The sequence below is a fragment of the Bos javanicus genome, chromosome 11, assembly GCF_032452875.1.
Source record: "Bos javanicus breed banteng chromosome 11, ARS-OSU_banteng_1.0, whole genome shotgun sequence".
Classification (NCBI taxonomy): Eukaryota; Metazoa; Chordata; class Mammalia; order Artiodactyla; family Bovidae; genus Bos; species Bos javanicus.
Genome location: NC_083878.1, coordinates 29,186,830 through 29,211,038, shown reverse-complemented (window position 1 = coordinate 29,211,038; position 24,209 = coordinate 29,186,830). Strand labels below are relative to the sequence as shown.

The window sequence follows — 24,209 nt, the reverse complement described above, 5'->3', positions numbered from 1 at the left end:
GGAGAGCAGCCTTTCTTGTCTTTCAGGGTCTCTGTTAAAAAAGATCACCTAACTTGTTGCCCAACTCTGATGCAGCCCAAACCCATGCATCTGGGGGTGGGGTGTGGGGTGGGGAGTAGGGTCTGGGACTCAGGATATGGAGGGAAGGGTCATCTGCAGCACTTATGCTGGGGATGAGAGCCAGGAGCTGGGATGGCAGCGCTGCTGACTTGCAGAAGATCTCTGCTGGCATGCGGGCCGTGTGAAGGAAAGCTTGTAATTGTAGCCATAAATCAAACACAGACAGAGGAAAAACTGTCAGACTTTGGGGAGTTATTTTGTACAGAAGAGGTGGAAAAATGCAGCTGTGGTGTGAGAGCTAGGCTGGCTGGATGTTGGCAGAGGTGGGATGCATGGGGTCATCATGGAATGGAGGGGGACCCCTGCTCCACAAAGCCATTACTGTTGCCCTCACTTGCAGGATGACGAAATAGCCAGTTCTCCAGAGAAGGAGGCTTTTCCTCATAGGGGCTGTCCTGGGGGACAACTGTGAATCAGTTCGGCTTATCTTTAGCCCTTTTGTTCTACTCTCTGCGGATTTGAGTTCCGGCCAGGCTACTTATAGCTCTGTGCCCTTCGGCAAGATGCTTAAAGGGAAATGACTCTAAGTATTTGGCGCCTGCTAGGTGCCAACTCCTGGAATTGGCCTCAGCTGGAGTGTAGCATCTTCCTCAGTAATAGAACCTGACTTAATTCAAGCATCCACTTTCCCCCAGCCGGCCATATGCCTCAGCCCAGCTGGGCCTATCTTTAGTTTTATGTGTTGGGTCCTGATTGGTTCAAGCCAATCGCGATGGTTCCATTCCTCTTGCCTGTGAGGGCTGGACATGTGACCCAATTCTGGCCAATGAGATACAAGGAGAAAGTCTATTTGGAATGCTTCAGAAGAAGATTTCTCATTCTCCAAAGACATCTCTCTTACACTTCTGGATATTGTGCCTGGAACCACTCTAACCATCTACTTTCCAGCCCAAGGCTGACAACAGCACCAAGAATAGCCAGGCAGAAAGCTGGAAAGAACCTGGGTCCTTGGTGATGTCACTGAACTGCTAATTGACTCTTGCTGGAGCCAGCCTACCTTGTGATTTCTTGTTATGTAAGGTTGCTTAAGCCGCTTTGAGTTAGGTTTTCTGCTAACGGGTTTTTACCACTTCTTGTTTCACCAAAAAAGCCAAGTGTGTTCTCTTCCCCAGGTTGGAGGGTCCCGTAGCTGGGTTGCTTGGTCCCTGTGGTGTCATTCTCTTTTAGATTTTGCATCTGGCTGTAATCTCCCCATTGTTGGACACGTCTATATGCCATGTATTCTGAACCCCGGTCTTGATTGTCATGCAGCCCTCACATTGACTTGGTGAGGTAGGTGGTCCTGTGGTATTGGTTTCCTCTTATTGATTCCGATAAGTTAAGGAGGCTTGGGGAATAGCTGAACACATGTCAGCTCTGTGTAAGAAAGACACATACATTCTGAGAACCCCTCCACCTGGCCCAGCCCGAGGTCCCTGGAGGAGAACCCATGAGAACAATCTGCACCTCCTAATCTGGAAAACTCAGATTGTGGGGCCAAAGGCTGAGCAGGGGAAGGGGTGGGCAGGGGCCAGGCTGGTAAGCACTGGCCTGAGGGCATCAGCATGAGAGAGAGAAGGGCTGGGGAGGGCAGCTGGAAGCCAGTAGGGAGGCACGCCTGGTGCTCAGAGACCAAAGGTGGGGGCACCAGGCTGAGTCTAGAATGGCAGCTCCCCAGGAACTCTGGGGGCACAAGTGAGGGGCATTTAGGGCAGCTCCTCTCTGAGTTGTGTCCTGGGTTTGCCCCATGTTGAGATGGAGTCCAGGGTTAGGGAATCACTTGTCATATGCAAGAAGGGTGCTCTCGTGCACAGGACACCTGGACACCTTACTTCCAATGGTGATTGTAATATTTCAAGGGAGTTACCTGCCCTCATCCACTGTATCCCTGCCCACCAACAGCTATCTGCCCAGCCAAATATTTATGAGACTGTTCAGCATTGAAGGACAGTAGAGAGTCTTACAGACAAACAAAAGCTACAAGAGTTTAGCATCATTAAATCAGCCTTATATGAGATATTAAAGGGGTTTTTCTAAGTGGAAAAGAAAAATCCACAACTTTAAATAGGAAAATTATGAAAGGAGAAAACAAATATACAGTAAACACTTCTAAAGCTAGTAGAAAGGTTAAAAGACAAAAGTAGTAAAATCATCTATAATAAGAGGTTAAGGGACACATAAAAGATATAAAATATGATATCAAAAACATTAAAAGTAGGGGTGGGAGAGGAAAAATGTAAGATTTCTAGAATGGGGTGGAACTTAAGAGATCATCAACTTAAAGTAATCACATATATATTGTTTAATATGAACCTCATGGTAACCACAAGACAACCTGTAATAGATACACATACAAAAAGAGGAGGGAATCCCAACAAAATACTGAAAATAGTCATCAGATAACAAGAGAGCAATAAAAGAAGTAACAACAACAACAACAAAACCCTACAAAAACTACCAGAAAACAATCATCAAAATGGCAATAAGTACATGAAAAAAAGTAAAAATGTTAGTCACTCAGTCCTGTTGGTTCTTTGCGACCCCATGGACTGTAACCCACCAGGCTTCTCTTTCCATGAGATTCTCCAGGCAAAAATACTGGAGTGGGTTGCTGTTTCCTTCTCCAGGGGATCCAGAATCTTTACCATTTGAGCTACCAGGGAAGCCCCAATAAGTACAAACCTATCAATAATTTTCTAAAATGTAATTGCACTAAATGTTCCAATCAAAAGACAGACTGGCTGAATGGATTTTTTTTTTTTTTAAAGACTCTTAAGTTCAAGCTGTTTTTTTTCCTGAAAAATCTCCTCTGGATTGTCTGTTTTTATTGGAAAACAACCTAACTATATGAGTAAAGGAAATTTTGAAAAAAAAATTAGCCACCATCTTGCCAAACACCATCATGTTTTTCTATTTTCTTCCAGTCTTGGTCTGAGTGGTGGCTTGCTTTCACCACACCGTCCTGTGTCCTACCACACCAGCCTGGTCCTTTGATACATTAAATTGGATCAGCACCCCTCCCAGATAGACGGACATCCTCTGTCTGCGGCTCCTGGTCCAGGCTCCACCTTCTCCTCCCTGGGGTCTGACCCATGTGGACTGTGCATACTTGCTCTCATGCCCTCTGTCTTTTGGTTGGGTTTGGCCAATGTGTGGGGGGCACCAGCCAGAGCTCCCTAAAGAGGGAGGAGGGTAAAGTTGGGGCATTCATCTATGTTCCTTTGCTAGGACTGCCATAACAGAGTACCATGGGCTGAGTGGCTTAAACAACATAAATATATTTCTGCCAGCTCTGAAGGCTAGAAGTGCAAGATCAAGGTGTCAGGGGTTGGGTTTCTTCTGAGGCCTCTTTCCTTGGCTTGCCTTTCCGCTGTCTTCTCTCTCCGTCTTTCCTCTGTCTTCTCTCTCCGTCTTTCCTCTCTGCACTCCTGTTCCTGGTGTCACATTGTCCAAACTTCCACTTCTCACAAGGTTTCCAGGCAGCTTGGATGAGGGCCCATCCTAATGGCTTCATCTAAACTTAATCAGTGCTGTGAAGGCTCTAGCTCCAAGTACAGTCACATTCTGAGACTCTGCGGGTTAGGGCTTCAACAGGAATTTGGGGTGGGGGACACAATTCAGCCCATAATGTCTTTCCCTTGACTCCCTCCCTGTGGGGTCACTGAGAGCTGTCTGTGCCCCTCAAACAGAAGCCCACAACTCTCGTCAGGCAGCCTGTTCTGTTCCTGTCCCTTCAGGCCTCGTAGAGTTAATGGTGCTGGGCTGGTACCAGCTCCACTGTTTTCACACACACAAGGCTGCCCACACCTCTGTAAATAGTCCCTTCATTCAACTCTCTCACATGATCCGTTTTGGGCACGCCATCTGTTTCCTGCCGGGCCCCTGCCTTATATACCAGGTATGGCGGCAGACCCAACAGTGCTCCCGGCAGCTCTGAGAATGTCTGTGGGGGGGCGGGAGCCAGCCAGGTGCAGCTGTCCTGTTTCCTCAGCATTGGAATACTCTGCCCTGTCACTCACTAAGGGCATGAAGATGGAAAGTGAGGTACTTCATGCCATGACCCACAAATGCCTTAAACAGAATGTCATGTACTTTTTTTCTGGGGCAGGGGCAGCGGTGCTGCACGGCATGTGAGATCTTAGTTCCCTCACCAAGGATGGAACCTGTGCTCCCTGCAGTGCAAGTGTGGAGTCCTAGCCACTAGACTGCCAGGGAAGTCCCTGTCACACTCTTCTAAGACTCCTGGCCATTGCTTCACGCAGATACCTGTTGGATACCTGAACGTTCTCCTTGGCAGTGCCCTTCCCTTCCAGATGCCAGCCCCAACTCTCAGATTCCTGTTATTTCTTTTTCATGATGCAATTCTGTAGTACCCATCCACACTTTCAGCCCAAGCGGGCCATTCCCTGGGGGCTTCACGTTCCACACTCGAGGACATATCCTGGTCCTTGCCAACAGAAGCACTCGTTCTCTGGGGAACTCCGCCACCAACTGTAAACTAACAATTCCCCTTCTGCATTAAGGCTTCGTGGGGCTTCCCTGGTGACTCAGTGGTAAAGAATCCACCTGCCAGCGCAAGAGACTTGGGTTTGATCCCTGGGTCGGGAAGATCCCCTAGAGAAGGAAATGGCAACCCACTCCAGCATTCTTGCCTGGGAAATCCCAGGAAATCCCTCCTCCCATGGAGGAGCCTGGCAGGTTATAGTCCATGGGGTTGCAAGAGTCAGAGATGACTTAGCAACTAAACAACAAGGCATCAAGGACTGGAGTTATCCACCAGGTGTAAAAGGGTCTCAGGCCCGCCCATTGGCAGGGTCTTCTTATTGGCTACATGTTGCAATCATCTGGAAACCTACAGAAAATACAGATGCCTGGGCCCCATCTCCACAGAATGTGACTGAGTTGGTCTGGGGTATGATTGGACATAGGAATTTCATGGCCAGAGCTGGGAATCCGTGACCTGCAGTGCTCTGCAGCTTTTTTTAGCAGTGACACTGAGGTTGGTGAAATCTTTCCAAATCAGTCCTTCCCGGAGACTCCAAGGCCGATTCTTGCTATTTGAGGTGATTGTAACACAAGGTATCTTGAAATGCCCTGTGGTCCTAAGAGGAAGCGACCTCCTTTATCCTCAGAACCTTCTGAGGCCTGACACGGAAAGGGCCTTGTCCTCAGCCCTAGAACCCTCCCATCCATCATAACCAGGCTTTCCTGCCCCCAGGTGGGATTCTCACCCCAATCTGCCTCCCACAACAATTTTTTTCATTTTGACAAGCTCCTCTGTCCATGGGATTTTCCAGACAAGAGTACTGGAGTGGGTTGCCATTGCCTTCTCTGAAAGATACATTAAAAAAAATCATCTAAGAAGACATGTGTAACCCACTGGAAATTTCAAGGCGGTGAGTCACATTCCTGGGCCCCCTCAGATTCTTATGTAAGGTTGAGTCACTTTTTGTGAGGTCCATGCATAGCAAAAGGCAATTGGAAGCCTCCCAAGATATGTGGATGAGTGTGTGTGTGTGTGTGTGTGTGTGGTGAGTGTATGAGAAAGAGAGAGGTTATTTGCAGCTTTAAGAGACTGGCAGTAACTCTGAATTAACTTTAGAGATTCGTCAGGAGACACAGATGAAAGATAATCAGGAGATCCTGGAGGTGGTGAAGCCATCAAGGAAATTCCACTTCTGGAACCCCTAGACCTCCTCAGTGGAGTCCCCTGCATCACCATAGGCCTCACTTTTTTTTTTTTTTTTTTTAATAATTTCTTAAGCCACCCTGTCCACTAGCCCCCTGTGGCTGTGGAGCACTTGACATGAGACTTGTCTAGTTTGAGATGTGCTGTAAGCGTCATACACAGATGGGATTTTGAAGACTTAGTATGAGAAAAAGAATATATCTCTTTGAGCATTTTCTATATTAGATGTTGAAATGACAATATTTTGGATATATTGGATTAAAGTTAATTAAAATTAATCTCTGTATCTTTTTTGCTTTCTTTTTGGTGTGGAACATTTTTAAAGTCTCTATTGAATTTGTTACAGTATTGCTTGTTTTATGCTTTGGTTTTTTGGCCATGAGGCACATGGGATCCCGGGTCCCCGCACCTGGGATTGAGCCTGCACCCCTGCATGGGAAGGTGAAGCCTTAACCACTGGACTGCCATGAAAGTCCCCTTCCTGTTTCTTTTTACCTGGGGTCCTGCCCCAAGCATCACCAAAGTGAAAACAAAGGGACAAAGACAACAGAATAGACAACAGTGACTACTTAGGAGTCAAAAATCAGATGGGGAAGGGGGCATGGACTTCACTGGCCAGATAAAGTTGAATCCAACATTGCACTGGATTGGATGGTGCAACCTAAAGTTCATGCCCACCTGGAACCTCAAAATGTGGCGTTATTGAAATAGAATCTTTGCAGATGTAACTGGTTAATTTAAAATGAGATTTAACTGGATTAAAGTGGACCCAAAGTTGAGTGGCTGGTACCCTTGTAAGACCGCATGAAAATCCAGACACAGAAAGAAAGAAGGCAGTGTGTTGAGGGCAGCAGGCCTGAAGGGAGGCAGCCTCATACCAAGGACTAACCAACAGAAGCCACGGAATAAGGAAGGACTCTTCCTGGAGCCTTCAGAGGGAGCGTGGCCCTGCTGCACCTTTATTTTATTTACTTAATTTTTGTCTCTGCCTCACCGCACGGCATGTAGGATCTTAGTTCCTGTGCCCCTTACAGCGGAAGCATGGAGTCAACCACTGGGCTTCCCACTGACCCCTTGATTTTAAACTTCCAACCTCCAGAATTGTGAGAGAATAAATTTCTATTATGTTAAGCCACCCTGCTTGTGGTAGTTTTTTATAGCTGCCCCAGGAAACGAATATACTTAACATGAGAAAAAGAATGTAAAAGGGCACATCGATAATGTTTTTCTGTTGATTAAAAGTTGAAATGATAATATTCATTTGTGTTGATATAAATATATTGGGTTAAATAAAATGTATCATTAACATGAATGTATTTTTCTTTTTTTAAAAAAAGTGGCTATTCGACAATATTAATACAGATGCAACTCTCATCTGTGGCTTGCATCTTATTTCTATTGAACAGCAGTGTTCCAGAGGGAAGGAAACACCGTGTGAGACCCTGGGGTTCTTTATCCGAAGAACAGAAAGTTGGTGAAACTTTGGAACCAGAAGCCACAAAGGTGGGAAGGTCTTTTTTTCACAGAGCCCAACAGGCGAGTCAGCATTTCAGCATGAGGTGAGGCCTGGTGGAGTGTGGAGGGGCTTGGAGGGGATGACAGGAGAGATCAGAGAGTTTCTTCATTTGTAGAATGGGAACTCTGTGCTGCTCCTGGTCGGGAGTGAGGGTGGAGGTGAACTCCTCCTTGGAGGACAATCACCCCTCCGCAAAAGGGGTTCCTGCTCAGGGAAGGCCAAGCAGGCAGAAGGCAGGCCGGTTGAAGGGGTCTCTCTCCCAGGAGCCAGAGCCTCACACGTCTCACTCTTTCAAAGGCGGCGGCCCACAGCCTGGCCACGGCTCTGGAATGCTGCCTGAACACCTGGCTGCAGCCAGTGTGGAGAGGGGTCCTGGGGTTATCCAAACAGCCCACTGGCTCCAGAGGGTGGCAGTCGGGGGACAGAAGGTGGGGAGAAAGAAGCCACCTGGCTTAGCCAGGCCAGACTCTTGTTTTCCTTGGCTGGAGCTGGGATTCCTCCCAAGGTTTCTGCCCTGAGACAGCAGTGAGCTGAGCTGGGTAGCAGCCCAAGGCTCTATTTCACCCTGTCTGGGCAGGAGAGGAACCAAAGATCACCCATGGGATGTGTGAGGTATGCAACTCTCCCTTAAAGAGTGTGCTATGCGATTGGAAGTGAGAGTTCAAGGGGGTAAGGAGTCAACGAGCTGCCAGCCCTCACCCCCAAACAGCCCATTTCCCAGGGTTCTTTGGTTGCAGGCAGCAGGCTGGAGTGCTCCAGTTATTCTGAAGGCTTCAAGGAGGGACCAGAGTGACCTTGAAACTCCTCTCTGGAACCCACCAGAAGCGCCCCCTCACCTCTGCACCACAGCACCCATCATTATTCCTATTGCTGTTACTGTTGCATGACTTTCCTAAAAACTCCCCAGGTGGGTCAAGAGCTCAGGTCACCCAGATTCCCCCACACAGACCACCTGCACTTAACCAAGCCCCTGTATGTCTGCTGTAAGGGACACCTGGGCATCCCTCTTCTGGCCCTGAATTGTCATCCCTGGGGAATTTGTCCTAGCTGAAATGCCAGTTCCCTCCAGGTGGAGTAATACAGCAAGTCATTCTCTCTCCAGGTGTGTCCTGAGTGCCACAAGGCCTCGAGCCAGACCTGGTCCCGGAATGTGACACAGAGGGAGCTGTGCTTTGTAAACCCACGCTGGTGGGAAGTTAACTCTCCCATCTCCCTTTCTGGGCAGCTCTGCACGAGCTCCTGGGGCACAGGGTGGGCATGGGGTCAGTGCCTGTGCTCAGGCTGCTCACAGGAGCACAAGTTATGACCAGAGAAGTACTGGCCAGGCCAAGGGCTCTGGCTCCCGCCACTGTGTGGGACAGACTCAGCGTGCTGTCAGAGCCAGGGTAAGAGTTGCATTCTGGCCATCCAGGCCCCTGTGCTGGGGTCTGGTGCCTCCGCCTTTCTTAGCAGGGAGCCTACTTTCCTCCTGGGGTCTTCTCCAGCTCTCAGGCTTCTTCTCCCATCTGCTTCTTATCTTTCCCTCCAGTGTTTAGAAAGTGTCATCTTGAGTGGCGTGGGCTGTGAGCAGCTGTGGGAGCAAGGAGAGGTTTGCTGTGAGGTGATGGGGGTCCCCTGGGGCCTGGTTTCAGAGCTCAAAGCTTGTCAGCCTTGCAGGAGCCATCCAAGCTCAGCCACTGCTGCCAGATTCCCACTCCCTGGACCCCATAAACCCACCTCTACCTCACCTTGGGGAAGTCGAGATTCATAGTTTTGATAGATTAAGGAGAGATGAGATGTTTTCTTTGTCCCTCGACTACCCACCCCCCAACCAGCACATTTTCAAACAGGAAATCAAGGGACACCCACTCTGTTTTTCTTGGGCAGAGCGAGACCAGAAGACTGACTCCATCTGTTTAGGATGTTGACCCCCTGGCTGCGCTGTTCAGACAGCGGTCCTACTGGGGCAGCCCTGGATCTGGGGTTTGCCCTTTCATGGGATGCACAGATTTTAAAAACTAGTTGCCCTGGGGTGACAGAGACCCCCCTCCCCCACCTGCTTTCTCTCAGAGCCTTGAAGGACCCAAATCACCAGCTCCTAGTCTCCTAGTCATTGTCCAGTTCTCGACAGTTGAAAGGAACAAATGGACTTTAACTCCAGCAATGGGGGTATGAGTAGAATGGGATGGGGTGTCTTGACACTGGGGGCCCAGGAGCTGCTGATGGAGCTCCCTGCACCCCCAGCAAGTTATTCACAGTTCAGCGCCTTCCTGTGGGCTTTGCTTGGTACCTGGTGGAGGCAGAACAGGGAGACTGATGTTTCCTCCATATCTTTCTAGTCTTATGATTCTTATAATCAGACCTGGAAAAAACATCTTTTTCTTTCTTCATTTCTTTGAGAAAGCAAGATTGGCTTAAACACAAAGTGATCACTGGGGCTTTTGGAAAGCAGAAAGAAGAGAGAGCTGGCCTTTTGAGAATAATTCTTCATTTCCCCTGCTCCATCTCCCTATCCCACCCTCGTGGCTCCCGCCCCTGCCTCATCAGGAGAAATGCCCCTGCTGAGGTCTTGCCTCTGGAGGAGACGGGAGACCAGGTAACTATCCCTGGCCCCTGCCCCACAGCATCAGAAGCGTATTCCCTAAGAGCCCAACCGCTTACAGAGACTCAGAAAACCTTGGCCAACCTCTTGGCCCAGCCGCTGGCCTCAAAACTAGGCTACGTGGCCCGTCCAGGACGCCCATAAATCCCCCAGTCGGCAAAAAAGTTGCACTCTGGAGCCTGCTCGCCCCTTTGCTCATAGGCCTGGCTGCAGGCCCTGAGCTGTCCTCGGCCAGTCTAGAAATCAGTGTAAATAAGCACATTTATCTGGGGCAGACCTCATTCTCTGGGGACTAGTACCCCCTCAGAGGCATCAATAATCTAAAAAGTCCAATGTACCCTTCGGGGGCCACAGCTCTTCCCCACCAGACAGTTGATATTTAACTGATGTCTGCTGTTCTGCACAGGGTTTTCTTTAACATGTCACAGGGTATCAGTAGAGTTCTGGGCTTCCCAGTGGTACAGGGGTAGAGAATCCACCTGCCAATGCAGGAGATGCAAGAGATACAGATCCTTGGGTTGAAAAGATCCCCTAGGGAGGAAATGGCAATCCACTCCAGTATTCTTGCCTGGAAAATTCCATGGAGAGAGAAGCCTGGCGGGCTAGAGTTCATGGGGTCACAAAGAGTCAGACAAAATTCCAGCAAAAGAGTTCCAGCGAAGTGTTAACTCTTTTGTGCCCAGGGCAGAGAGTGGTGGCTCTCCTAATACATACTGAACCTGTTATAAGCCCCCCAGAGGGTAGATGCACATATACCACACATCAAAAACTCAAATGCCCTGCCTTCTCTGCAGCCAGAACCAAGCACAGCTTGCAGATGGGTATTCTGGGAGTTGAGGTAAGCTGGGAGTGGTGTGCCGCTCACAACTGCTTCAAGTCTGGGAGGGAAGAAGGAACTTTTGTCTCGAGGGCTGCAGAAACAGTGTAGCAGCCTCAGGGATGTGAGATGTCACCATGAGAGGTGGCAAGAGTTGGCAGCTCGGGTGGGATTTGGGGCCCCAGCAGGACCACGCAGCAGGTGTGGGGCAGATGAAGCTGACATCTCATGAAGTAAGTCTTCAGATGCTGGGCATGCTGTGCAGGTGGCAGGGAAAAGCATGAGAGTCCTAGACACAGCCCAGGCTGCCCCAGGTAGCTCAGGAGCATCAGGAGGGAGGCTATGGGCCAGACTGGCCCATCCCAGCTCCTCCGGCTACCCGGCCTCAGGCCATCGTCCTTGCCTCAGTTTCCTTATCCATGGCAGGGGGATGGTGATGCTGAAGAAAAGATAGAAACACAAAGGCTGTGGAAAATGCTTAGTGCAAGAAAGGAGACTATGGAGGAGGGGTGACTGCTATGGGGCCCACGGCCAAGTCTCACCAGCTGAGTTCCATCTTGGGCTTAGGAGCCAGCAGGTTTATAACCACAATCTCAAGATGGCTCTGGAACCACAATGCCCAACGGGCGAGCACACAGCCTGTTTTTTGTCTGTTGGCCAGGGGCCGCTCTGCTTCCTGGGGTGGAGGGGGAAGGGGGATCTCAGGAGCTATTGGTGGACTGATATTGCCAGAGAAATCTGGCTGGCCTCTCCCCCTCACCCCACTCCTTCCCACTCGTGTGTTTGGGATTAACATGTATCCCTTGACCCTATTCATTTTTCTACTGAGATGGAAACTTGGCCGGCTACCAGGCCTGGATGTGCTCACGGTGTGGCTGGGCTCCAGCCAAGCCCACGGTAATTGTGATCACATGTGAGGCTTTCTCTGGGCGCTGGGGCCCTGGGAGATGCACAGCTGCCAGAAGGAAGGGTTGGGGCCCTTAGCAGTGTGCTGATGGTGTGGCCTCGGGCCTCTGCCCTCACCTCTCTGGCCCTCCATTTCCTCATTCATAAAATGGAAGGATTGGCTCATGGGACCTCTGAGAATCTAAGATCTCAGGGGATATGGACCGGCTTTCGGCTTCCCAGCCCTGGCCTGGCCTTCCACGTACAGAGAGGGAGACCTTGGCCAGGGTGAGATTGAGGGTGCTTACAGAAGGGTCTGGAAGGAGAGACTGAGAGTATCCTAGACAGTCTTCACCAGCTGCCCCATGGCACAAGGGCAAACCTAATACCCTTTCCCCATTAGTCTAGGGGCTGGGGCTGCTGCCCGGCATGATTGAATCTATACTCTGGAGTAAGATATCATATTGAGAGGATTGTTGTGGCTTTTACTATTCACCTTGGAGGTTCAGAAAGCCTGAGAATAAGGAGCAGTTGAATAGCTTGGCTAATCGGTACAGACAAGAACAAGGGTAACATTCTGAACCCCTGGTCTGAGTAGAAGTGGTGAGGAGGTGAGTTTCTCTACCTTCACATAATCCCTGGGCCTTCTCCTCTCCCCACTTTCTGCTTACAGATGTCCCCCCTCACTTCTCCCTTTGTCTTTCTCTCTCTGATTTCTTCTTCCTGTTGCCTTTTTCTTTTCTCCTTATTTCTTCCTTCCTCCTTTGTAGTAAAAGAAGCCAAATGACTCCTTGGAAAGAGGATGGCTCAATAGTCAGGTGGCTTTGAGCCTCAGGCTATGAACCTGGGAGAATGCTATCCTCACTATGGCATTGTTGGGAAGATTAAAGAGGATAATCTATAAAACAGCTTCAGGCAGTACATAGAAAAGTGTCAATAAAAGGTAGCAAATACTATGATTTCCCCAAAATATCAACTGCAATGTGTCTTCAAAGATTATTTGTACTTGATTAACTTCTGTTCTGATTGTTCATACAAATCAGGTAATGTAAACTTGTTTTGCTCCTTGCTCTTATAAAATGGAATGGCCATATTCAAAGAGAATGCTCTAGACTTCTTCGTGGCTTCTGGCTTTTTCCTGTGTGTCAGCAGTCCTGGAGGGAAAGAAGACTCTCCCTGGAGCTGGCCCTTTTGACCATGATTCTCTTGGATCTCAGGATGGATGAAGGCGAGGCAGAGGGATTCTTCTGTCTGGAAGAAGTCTCAAAGGAGAGTTTTGATGTTAATCTAGTGGTTTCAAGGTCACACACCTGAGAAGGCTCCTACCAAACTAACAAAAACAAACCTAAGGGCCATTTTGTCACTTTATATATTAAAAAAACAAATTTCACTTTCTAGGAGAAAACTTTTACATTCCAGAGGGATTCCCCCCACCCTGACACGACACACACATCATTTTACATAGCTTCATTACCTGTGCCAGTCAGGATTTAAAAACCTGTGTATTCTGGGATTTAGGGGAGAGGGCTGGGTGAGGGAAGGTCAGGGAAGCCGTCAGACCCCATAAAACTGGGAAGTGCCAGGTCTGCAGAGATCACCCAAGCCACCTGCAGCAGTGCTGTGGACAGCTTCCGGGAGCTTGCCTGGAGGCCACAGTCAACCTCACGCCTGTCCGGGCCAATTCATAGAAGGTGGACTCTCCTGTCTTTGGTCTAGGAAATCTTGTATTAGTGACTCTATTGCCAGGAACTTACTGAGAACTGTGCTTGCAAGGAAGGTGGGAAACTGTAGACCCCAGGGCTCTCAGCTGGCGGCCGAGGAACGTGGAGTTGTGTGGAGGTGCTGCAGTCCTGGCCAGGCTAGAGGACCAGCACCCTTTCAGCGCATGCTTTCCTGTCCGCTCGGCCAAGTGGCCGCTCCTATTTCCTCGGCCGCACTTGGCAGGGACAAGGTGTTCATGAGCCACTGTGTCCAGGGAAGCGGGGAAAGGGCACAAGAATAGAAAAGTCCTAGAGGCATTTTACAACATGTAGAGACATGAATAAAGGCAGTTAAAAAATAGTTGTCTTTGCCAAGGGCACATTATGAAGTCCTGGACTCATGGGGAGAGAAGGGGATTGGATGTCTAGAGCAAACAGCTGTAGGGGACCCTGGGGAAGCCACTCCTTCCTGTGTCCTCTGCTTCTTCATCTGTTAAGTGAGTTGGCTAAAAGCAAAACCTTAACCTTCTGTGATGCTCTGATTTGTTAATCTGGGTGAACAGAGATATGATGCGCTTGGCATTATTAGGACATGACTCTTCCTGTCTCCTCTCCTGCTCCCCTGGATTCTTCCCTCCGCCTCTGAAAGGATGCTCAGGACTCTGTGTCCTTTGGAGACAGACAACCAAAGGGAACTCTTTCCATGACCTTATCATGAATTCTCTTAAAATACTGTTCCATCTTGATCTTAACTTATACCTTTTTTTTTTTTTTTTGGAGGGAAAGGGAAAAAAATTTTAATTCAAGTAAAGTTGACTTACAATACTATGTTAACTCCAGGTGCACATTATAGTAATTCAGCATTTCTATACATAACAAAATGATCATGATGATAAATCTAGTTACCATCTGTCATCATAGAAAGATATTACAATATCATTGACTATATCCCCCTGTTGTATATTTCATCCCCATGACTCATTTATTTGTAATTGGAAGCTTGTGCCTCTTAATCTCCCTCTCTACTTCACTCATTCCCCTACTCTTTCTCCCCTTTGGCGACCACCTGTTTGTTCTCTGTATCTGTGAATCTGTTTTTGTTTCATTATATTTGTTCATTTGGCTTGTTTTTCAGATTTCACATATAAGTGAAATCATATGATATTTGTCTTTCTCTGATTTATTTCACTTAGCATAATACCCTATAGATCCATCCATGTTGTCACAAATGGCAAGATTTCATTCTTTCTTATGATTGAGTGGGCTTCCGTGGTAGATGATAAAGAATCTGCCTGCAATTCAGGAGACCCCAATTCGATTCCTGGGTCAGAAAGATCCTGGGGAGAAGGGATAGGCTACCCACTCCTGTATTCTTGGGCTTCCTTGATGGCTCAGACGATAAAGAATATGCCTGCAATGCGGAAAACCTGAGTTTGATCCCTTGGTTGGGAAGATCCCCTGGAGAAGGGAATGGCTACTCACTCCAGTATTCTGGCCTGGAGATTTCATGGACTGTATAGTCCATCGGGTTGCAAAGAGCTGGACACGCCTGAATGGCTTTCACTTTCATTTTTTTATGACTGAATAGTTTTCTGTTGGGCTTCCCAGTTGGTGCAGTGGTGAAGAACTGTCTGTGAATGCAGGAGACTCAAGAGATGTTATATATCACATCTTTCTAGTCTTGAGGCCTCTTGAAAGCATCTTGTGTTGATGCTGAATAGTAGGACACTGGGGTGCAAGTTGTCTTGGCTTGCAGGTCTCAGGTCTTAGAAGAAAAAGGTGCAAGGGTCCACTCCCTGGTTGGATGTTGAGGTCCTTTAATGGACTGGAACCTGGTGGTCCAGAGTCGATCGATAAGAAAGTAAAGGAGAGAGAAAGAGGCTGACATTCCTTGGTTTACACAGAAAGCCAGTAAAGCCCCTGACACAGGGCTTGATCTGTTCATGGAGGCCTCAGGCGCCCTCTTGATGGGATGAAGGCGCACAGTGCCTTCTTGAGAGGGTCTTAGAAGCCCAGGCAGGAAAGTGGACTCAGAGAGCCTCTGTGCTCCAAAGAAATAGCCTGACAGAGAGAAAGAGAGAGAAAGAAATAGAAAGAAAGACACGGGGACCAAAGCTCTGATGGAGCAAAGGTGTTTTATTCAACATTGTGTAGGTATTTATACTGTCTTACAAGATAGCTATTTTCAGCAGAGATAAAATCAAAACTTACAAGTTATCAAGGAAACATGAGGTCATCCACATGAAAGAGAGGGTTGTAAATAATCACTTTTACCATATGGTTCATAAGAAGGAAGAGGGTACTTATCACTGTATAGAAAAACTAACGAAGGAAATGCCTGGATTCCTCAGCCCCTGGGAGAGGCTTGCCTCTCCTCTTAATTCCCGAATATTCAGGAATTAATAATGAACAGAGAATTCCTGACAGATCCAAAACAGCACACAGGAAGCCTCCTGTTAAATGCTTCCTGACAGGCGGGGAATGAGGTGTATGCTTATGTGGCCTTTATGTCAGCACAGGAAAAGTGTCTTGCCAAGGGGCTCTGCTGCCCGGGACCTATATTTTGAGCAATATGCTTGTATTAGTTTCTTAGACTGCTGTAACAAATTACCACAAACTTGGTGGCTTGCAATAACAAATTCATTTAGTTGTGGAGGCTCAAGTTCTGAAATGAAAGTGTCATCAGGGCCGCACTCCCTCCAGGTGCCGTAGGGACAGTTCTTGGGTCCTCTAGCTTCTGGTGCTGCCAGCTATTTCTTGGCTGTGGCCGCATGATACCAGCCTCCCCCTCCATCTTCCCACAGCCTCCTCTCTACACATCTCTTGGAAGGACATGTTTTTAAATTTAGGACCCGTTTGAATAATCCAGGATAATTTTATCTCAACCATATCTATTAATACAAAGACCTTTTTTTCCCCAAATAGTCACATTCACAGGTTCTGATGATTAGGACACAGCTGTATCTTTTTTTCAGATTCACAGATTGACCTACAGTAGTGCTTCCCCTCTTCCCCAGGTGATTGGATGAGACGTGGGCACCTGAGCTCCAGACAGCCAATCCATAGGCTGACTTGCCCACCTCAGTGTGGTCCAGATTGAGGATGGGAGCCAGCTAATCAAGGTGATACTTTCTGGAATTGGAACAGGGGAAACATGGAGAGGTTGAGCTGGTTAACAGCTGGGCCAGAAGGTGAAAGGGTGCCATAGGTTGATGCCTGGGGCCAGCAGAAATTGTGAGGGAGCAGGTGCCAGAAGTAAAGAGAAATAAAGCAATTAGCAGAGAGGAGGATGGAACAGACACAGAGGGGGAAGATGTGCCATGAGGGAGACCTTGCAGCTCAGCGGAGAGACAGAGGAAGACCTTCTGCTTCTGGGGACTGCTTTGGTTCCTGGCAGCCTTTCAGATGCAGGGTGAAGCCTGAAAAAGAGAACTCTTTCCCTGGGGCACTGGCGGGATTATTTTCCCTTGGGACCCGACAAGAGCCTGAACAATGGTGGACATTCCTCTTCCTGTAGGTGGAAGCTGAGGTTCCCATGGAAGGCTCTTTGTGATGATGTGATGAAACATCCCTCCCATGCTCCTTAGTGATGTCACATCACTGCTCTTCTCATCAAGAAGTGATGTCCTCTCTCCTCTCCTGGAATCCCAGCTTGGAGACGTGCCCTGTTTTGGCCAGTGGGCCATTCGCAAATGTGATGCAAGCAGAGGCTTGAAACCCTCCTTTGTGTGAGGTTTTCCCTCTCTCTGTTGTGGTTGGAGTGGAAACGAGGATGTGAGCGAGCCTGAGCTCATCTCCTGAAGAGCCCACATGGAAAACCAAAGCATCCCAGCCTGAAGATTGACAACTGCTAGTTGCGTGTGTGAAGACATCTGAGCCTATCCAGCCCGAATCAGACCACCAGATGACTGCAGCTGTGTGAGAGACCCCAGGCAATACCACCGGCAGGGCTCCCAATGAACCCAGCCACATTGTTGACCAGCAAAATCATGAGCCAGGAAAATGCTTGTCATTTTAAGCCACTAAATTTGGGGTAGTTCACTGCAGAGAATGGCAGATACCTGAAATACAGTCCCTATGTAGCCAAGCCTCCCACACCCCCAAGCATAGAGTCAGCCCCTGAGGGCAGACTCCTGGTGACTCTTAGGAGTGTGTGGCAGAAGCTGTGGTCTCCCATAACCGTCATGCCCTTTATCTTTTTAGTAATGGAACTTTTTAGTAACGGCACAAGTCCACCCAACTAAGAACCATCTTTCCTGGTCTTCTTTGCCACTAAGTGTGACCACATTTTTCACCAGTGGAATGGAATGAAAGGGATGTGTGAAACTTTGGCATTACTTTTTTTTTTTTAATTGAAGTACAGTTTATTTATAATGTGTTAATTTCTGCTGTATAGCAAAATGATTCTGTTGTACAAGATATATATGTATGTATATTTACATACATAACTCTTTTGTATATCTTTTCCATTATGGGTATCACAGGATATAGAATATGGTTTCCTGTGCTAAACAGTAGGACTTTGTTGTTTATCCATCCTATATATACTAGTTTGCTGCTGCTGCTAAGTCATGTCAGTCGTGTCCGACTCTGTGCGACCCCATAGACGGCAGCCCACCAGGCTCCCCGTCCCTGGGATTCTCCAGGCAAGAACCCTGGAGTGGGTCGCCAGTGCCTTCTCCATATACTAGTTTACATCTGCTAATTCCAAACTCCTAGTCCTTCCCTCCCTGACCTCTCCTCCCCCTTGGACTGCATTCCTTTAAAAACATTTTTTTTGCCCTACACTTCTTTGTTTCCCCCTTGCTACTGGCAGGAATGCAGAGCTGGGGCCAGCACGGGTGGATAGTGTTCTCTGGAGCAGGGCTCCTCAAAGTGTGGGCCACAGACTGGCTGCTTGATACAGTCCATGACAAGGTGAGTGCAGAAACTGGGATCAGGTGTTGACAGATTTTTATAGCAAATCAACAAATTAATGTTAGTTGAATATAACAGTAGAAACTGAGGCTTTAAAAATGTGTGCAGGATTTTTTTTTGTTAAGTTTTGTATTGTGTTTAACCAAAGTTATGATTTACAGTAAGATTGGGCCAAAAAAAAAAAAATCTGACTGCCACTGAGAGCCTGGGAAGCACTGTTCTATGAGATGTCAAGTTAACGACCACCCTGGATCTTAAAAGTGGCCAGAACCTGGTCAGAACTGCTCCCTTGGCCTGTCTTTTTCATTTCTCTCTGAATGTTACCTTTTGCCACAAGGCAGGACACCTGGCAGCTTGGAGCTCCACAATCTAGCTTTTCAGTCTCGCAGCTGAAAAGGACAGAGGCCGCTTCCCCATAGCTCCAGTTAGAAAACTTCTGGAGAGGGACACGACCAGGTCAGTTAGTCACCCACCTCACAATGAATCCCTATGACAGGGAGGCAAGATCATGTAAAATGGCAGCTCCCATTGGACCACACCGGTGAGTGTTGGGAGCAGTTTACAAAACGCAGGGGTGCGGGCGCTGCTTTTCCTAGGAGAAGGCAAGGACCAGGCAGACAAGGAACACGTCCTCCACAGGGAACTTACAGCTCTCCACCCACTCTTGTCTCTTGTCTCCCAACCTCCCAAACACATTCCCACCAGGAACAGCCCTCCGGCTCCTACACCAGGAACAAAGGAGGTGGGAGATTAGTGTGGGGGAGAGCAGAGGAAGCAGCCTGCGCATGTCCAGAGGGGAACGAGATCAGCTCCACTGGGTGAGTCGAATACAGCTCAGAATGGCTAGGGGGTGCAGAAGACATGAGGCTGGAAACCACATCCTGAAGGGGGTTGGTCCTCAGGGAGCCCCCAGCTGCTGTAATTTAAACCGATGACTGGTTGCTGAACCAAAAGTTGAAAAGGGATAAGGCTGGAGGCTGGGAGGTCAGTGAAGAGGCCGTTGGAGCCATCCAAGCAACAAATGATGGCGGCCTGAGGAGTAAGGTGGTGCAGAGGAACAAGACAAGTACATTCAAGAAACATTTAGGAGGGAAAATGGACTGGCTTCGTGGATGAGTTCACTGAAGGGGGGAGTCCTGGATGACACGTGGGGATGATGATGCCATTCATTAAGGCAGAACACCTGGGTAGAGAAGGGGCATGGGGAAGCCAAGCTGGCTGGCTTCTGCTTCTGTCTTGGACACGCTGGGTTGGAGGTGCCAGGGATTTTCAGATTCTCTTACTTTTTGCTTAAACCATGCCTGCAGTCTCTTAACTGGTTGCTCTTTGTGTTTTCCTTCTTTTAAGGGATCTGAGCAGATTAATGTCCCAGGTGATATCCCTGCCATGGTCACAGGCTTCAGTGGTTTCCTGTTTTCCCTAGACTCTCATCTGAGCTCTTTACCCTGGTACCCGAGGCCCCTAAGATCTGATCCCTGTTTCCACCTCCTCCTTCCGAGGCTACATCACCTCTTCCTGGGCCTGTGTTCTGGCTACACTGAATCACCGACTTTCCCCAAGCCTTAGGTCACACAGTTCTCCCAGCCTGGAGTGCCCCTTCTCATGGATACATATGAAAAACTCCACTCATCCTTCCAAGTCAAGTTCACATGCTACCTCTTCCATGAGGTGATCCTTGGTTCCCCATATGGGAAGATAATCCCCCACTTTCTGAATTGCCGCTGCATCTTCTCTAAACCCCTGTCATCTTTCTCTCATGTCCTGTATGCATGACAGATAGAAGTAAGACAGTAATATAAGTAAGACAATTATAAGTAAGACAGTAGTTGATGGGCCTGGTATCGAAGTGTGTGGGGACATGGGTTATTTTTGTTTGTTTATGAAGCATCTGTTCTCCAGTTTCTGCTGTTTCTGGAACAGGGCTGACTGCTCCCACCCATGGCAAATGCCCAGGCCCTGTGAATTAGGAATTAGCTCATTTCATTCTCTGACTGCAGTGATGAGTTCAAGGCTGAACTCAATTCAACAGAAGCCCAGGCAGGACTTTGGAGGGAAAGGGCAGAGGGAGCCTAAGAAAGGGAAATTAGGGGAGGAAGAGCTCACTGTTCATGCAGTATTGAACTGGAAGATGAGATTCTGGGCCAATCTACAGCCACTTTACCTCCACCAAAGGAGCACTCACTCAGGAATGGAGCCCGTCAGAGGAAGACGGGCTTGAGAGGTGTTCTTGATGCCGTGTGCACACCTGGATCAAGCGACACTTGTACCTTTTTAGTTATTTTAGCCGACAAATTCCTTTCTATGCTTAAGACAGTTTAAATTAGGTTTCTATCACTGGCAGACAAAATGATTTAACTACTATAAGATGCTCAAAGCTCTTGTATGTATGTATGAATGAATGAATGAGTAGGTGACTTAAGGTCTCTTCCCTTCTACTACAGGAATACTCCTTTGGGAATCGAATGTCACAGCATTATTTGTAAGGATTTACTCAAGGAATTATCCAGTTTAAGTACCAAGTGTATTCATGATCTACAGGTGCCTCCCTGTATGAGCCTTAGCAGGAGGAAAAGCCGGGCATGTTTCTGACCTCAAGGAGCCAGTGCTAAGTGTTCAGTTGCTCAGTCGTGTCCAAATCTTTGTGACCCCATGGACTGTAGCCCAGCAGGCTCCTTGGTCCATGGGGTTTTCTGGCAAGAATACTGGAGTGGGTTGCCATTTCCTCTCCCAGGGGTTCTTCCTGACCCAGGAATCTAACTGGTGTCTCCTGCATTGGCAGGTGGATTCTTTACCACCTGGAAGCCACAGGGAGTCAGCCACGCATGCTTTCTGCAGTGCACGTAGAGCAGTAATGTTGTTTGCACTTCCTCGTCCCACCTGCTCCAGGAGGGCAGCCATTCTGTCCCAGTCACAGCGGTACCCCTGGCACCTAGACTTGTACCAGGACACAGTGAGCTCTCAGCGTTTGTGCTGATGAATGAGTGAAACATACCTGTTGAATGAATGAGAAAACAAATCAGAAAGGAACGTCATGGAGACTGGACCCCAAAGAGGATCTGCGAGCTACCCAAGCCAGGCTCCTAGGACTGGGCCTCGCACCTGTCTACTGACCCTCTGCCCACTGATCCTTCCAATACACGATGGGAGGGCTGCAGAAAGGGCCAAAGGGCCATTCTGGGAAGAACTGAGAAGACATCAAGAAAACAACGATGTGAGGATTCTGGGAACATAGCGGTGATATTGGCAACAGCAGCGTACACTGTTGTTTTGCTTTTACACCTTTACTGAGATATAATTCATATGCCATATAGTTCACCCATTTAAAGTGTACAATTCAGCAATTTTCAGTATGTCCACAAAATTCTGTAACCATCACCACAGTCAATTTTAGAACATTTTTGTCACCCTCAATAGAAACACCGTTCCTATTAGTATTCATTCCCCATTTTCCTCCAAACCACGCCCTTCCTCCCAGTCCTAGGCAACCACTAGGGCTACATTCTCTCTCTAAAGATTTGTCTGATCAGTATTTCGTCCTTGGTGACCAGCTCTTTGCACTTAGCATAATACTTTCAAGATTCATCCATGATGCAGCATATATCAGTGCTTCCTTGTTTTTTATTGATGAATACAATATATGGGTATAGCACATTTAATTTATTCATTTAGCCATTGAAGGACATTTGGGTCGTTTCCTTTTTGGGGCTGTAACAAATACTGTAATTATGATATTTTTATTAGACATATGTTTTCATTTCTCTTGAGCATTATCCTGGATGGAATTTCTGGGACATAAGGAAACTTCATGTTCACAATTCGAGGAACTGACAAACTGTTTTCTAAAGCAGCGGCCCCTGACCTTTTTGGCACCAAGAACCAGTTTCATGGAAGACAATGCAACCAATGGTTCGGGCAGTAATGCAAGCGATGGGGAGTGATGGGGAGTGGCAGATGAAGCTTCACTTGCTTGCCTGCCGGCCGCTCACCTCCAGCTGTACCAATCCACAGTCAGGAGGTTGAGGACCCCCGTTCTAGAGTGACTGCACCATTTTACATTCCCTCCAGCTATATTTGAGGATTCTACACCCTTGCTAACACTCATTTATCCATTTTTTTTATTATGCCCTTCCTAGTGGGTATCTCATCTGGTTTTGTGCTTTTATTTGTTTTTATTTTAAACTTTTTATTTCGTATTGGGGTATAGCTGGTTAGCAATGTTGTGATGGTTTCAGGTGAACAGCAAAGGCATTCAGCCATGTATATATATCATTGGGTTTTGTGGTTTTGATTTGCATTTACCGTGTTGGAGAAGACTCTTGAGAGTCCCTTGGACTGCAAGGAGATGCAACCAATCCATTCTGAAGGAGATCAGCCCTGGGATTTCTTTGGAAGGAATGATGCTAAAGCTGAAACTCCAGTACTTTGGCCACCTCATGAGAAGAGTTGACTCATTGGAAAAGACTCTGATGCTGGGAGGGATTGGAGGCAAGAGGAGAAGAGGATGACAGAGGATGAGATGGCTGGATGGCATCACCGACTCGATGGACGTGAGTTTGAGTCAACTCCAGGAGTTGGTGATGGACAGGGAGGCCTGGTGTGCTGCGATTCATGGGGTTGGAAAGAGTCGGACACGACTGAGCGACTGAACTGAACTGAACTGAACTGAATGCCTAATGATGCTGGGCATCTTTTCATGTATTCATCGTCTACTTGCATATCTTCTCTGAAGAAATATCTGTTTTGATCCTTTGCCCATTTTTATGTTGGGCTTTTTATCTTTTTATTATTAAATTGCAAGAGTTCTTTATGTATTCTGGATACAAGCCCTTTATCAGAGATATGCTTTCTGCATATTTTATCTTATTCTGTGGGTAGTCTTTTCATTTTCTCAGTGGTATCATTTGCAGCACAGTTAAAAATTTTTTAGCATATTACAAAAATAATTTTATTGAGGTATGATTTATATACCACAAATTGCACCATTTTTAAGCTCACAATCCAGTGATTTTTAGTAAATTTACAGAGTTGTGCATCACTATAACCATCATCTAATTTAGTGTTAGAACATGTCTGTCACCCTCTAGAAAGCTATTGGGCCATTTCCAGTTAATTGCTGTTAAACTACCAGTTCCAGCTAGCCAAAAGATTTGCCTGTTTGGATATGTTGGTATAAGTGGAATCATACAATACGTGTTCTTTTATGTATGGCTTCTTTCACTTAGCATAAAATTTTGAGGTTTACCCATGTTATAACTTGTGTCAGTAGCTCATTACTTTTTCGTTGCTGACTAGTATTCCATTGTTATCTATTCATTAGTTGATGAACATTTGAGTTATTTTTAGTTTGGAACTATTATGAATAACACTGCTATGATTCAATGTAATTGTCTTAGCTCTGGTTTCTTTTTTGGCGGGGTCTGTTCTGGGTCTTTAGTTTGCAGCTATTGTGAATAACACTGCTATGATTCAATGTAATTGTCTTAGCTCTGGCTTCTTTTGGAGGGGTCTCTGTTCTGGGTCTTTAGTTTGCAGCTATTATGAATAACACTGCTATGATTCAATGTAATTGTCTTAGCTCTGGCTTCTTTTGGGGGGGGTCTCTGTTCTGCGTCTTTAGTTTGCAGCTATTATGAATAACACTGCTATGATTCAATGTATCTGTCTCTAGCTCCAGCTTCTTTTTTGGGGGGCTGTTCTGGGTCTTCACTGAGGCACTTGAGCTCCTCTAGTTGCAGCGCCTGGCTTTGTTGCTCCAAGGCATGTGGGATCTTAGTTTCCCATCCGGGATTGAGCCTACGTTCCCTGCATTGGAAGGTGGATTCTCAACCACTCGACCACCAGGGAAGTCCCAGTTCGGGCTTCTATAACCAAATACCATAGACTGGGTGGCTTAAACAACACATAGGTATTTCTCATAGCTGAGGAGCCTAGGAAGTCCAAGCTCCAGGTGCTGACAGATTCAGTTCCTGGTGAACGCGCTCTTCTTGGCGTGTAGGCATCTGCCT

At 47.4% G+C, this 24,209-nt stretch overlaps 2 long non-coding RNA genes across 2 annotated transcripts; both read left to right on the top strand.

The window, feature by feature from the left end:
* Positions 1-10,411: 10,411 nt before the first annotated feature.
* LOC133256976 (uncharacterized) lies at positions 10,412-17,902 on the top strand. Its single transcript, XR_009739357.1, has 3 exons — positions 10,412-10,723; positions 16,305-16,409; positions 16,805-17,902. It is a non-coding gene; the product is annotated as an uncharacterized LOC133256976 (long non-coding RNA).
* A 16-nt stretch (positions 17,903-17,918) lies between these two features.
* On the top strand, positions 17,919-23,457 carry LOC133256977 (uncharacterized). The gene is made up of 2 exons (XR_009739358.1): positions 17,919-18,204; positions 18,910-23,457. It is a non-coding gene; the product is annotated as an uncharacterized LOC133256977 (long non-coding RNA).
* The last annotated feature ends 752 nt before the right edge of the window (positions 23,458-24,209 follow it).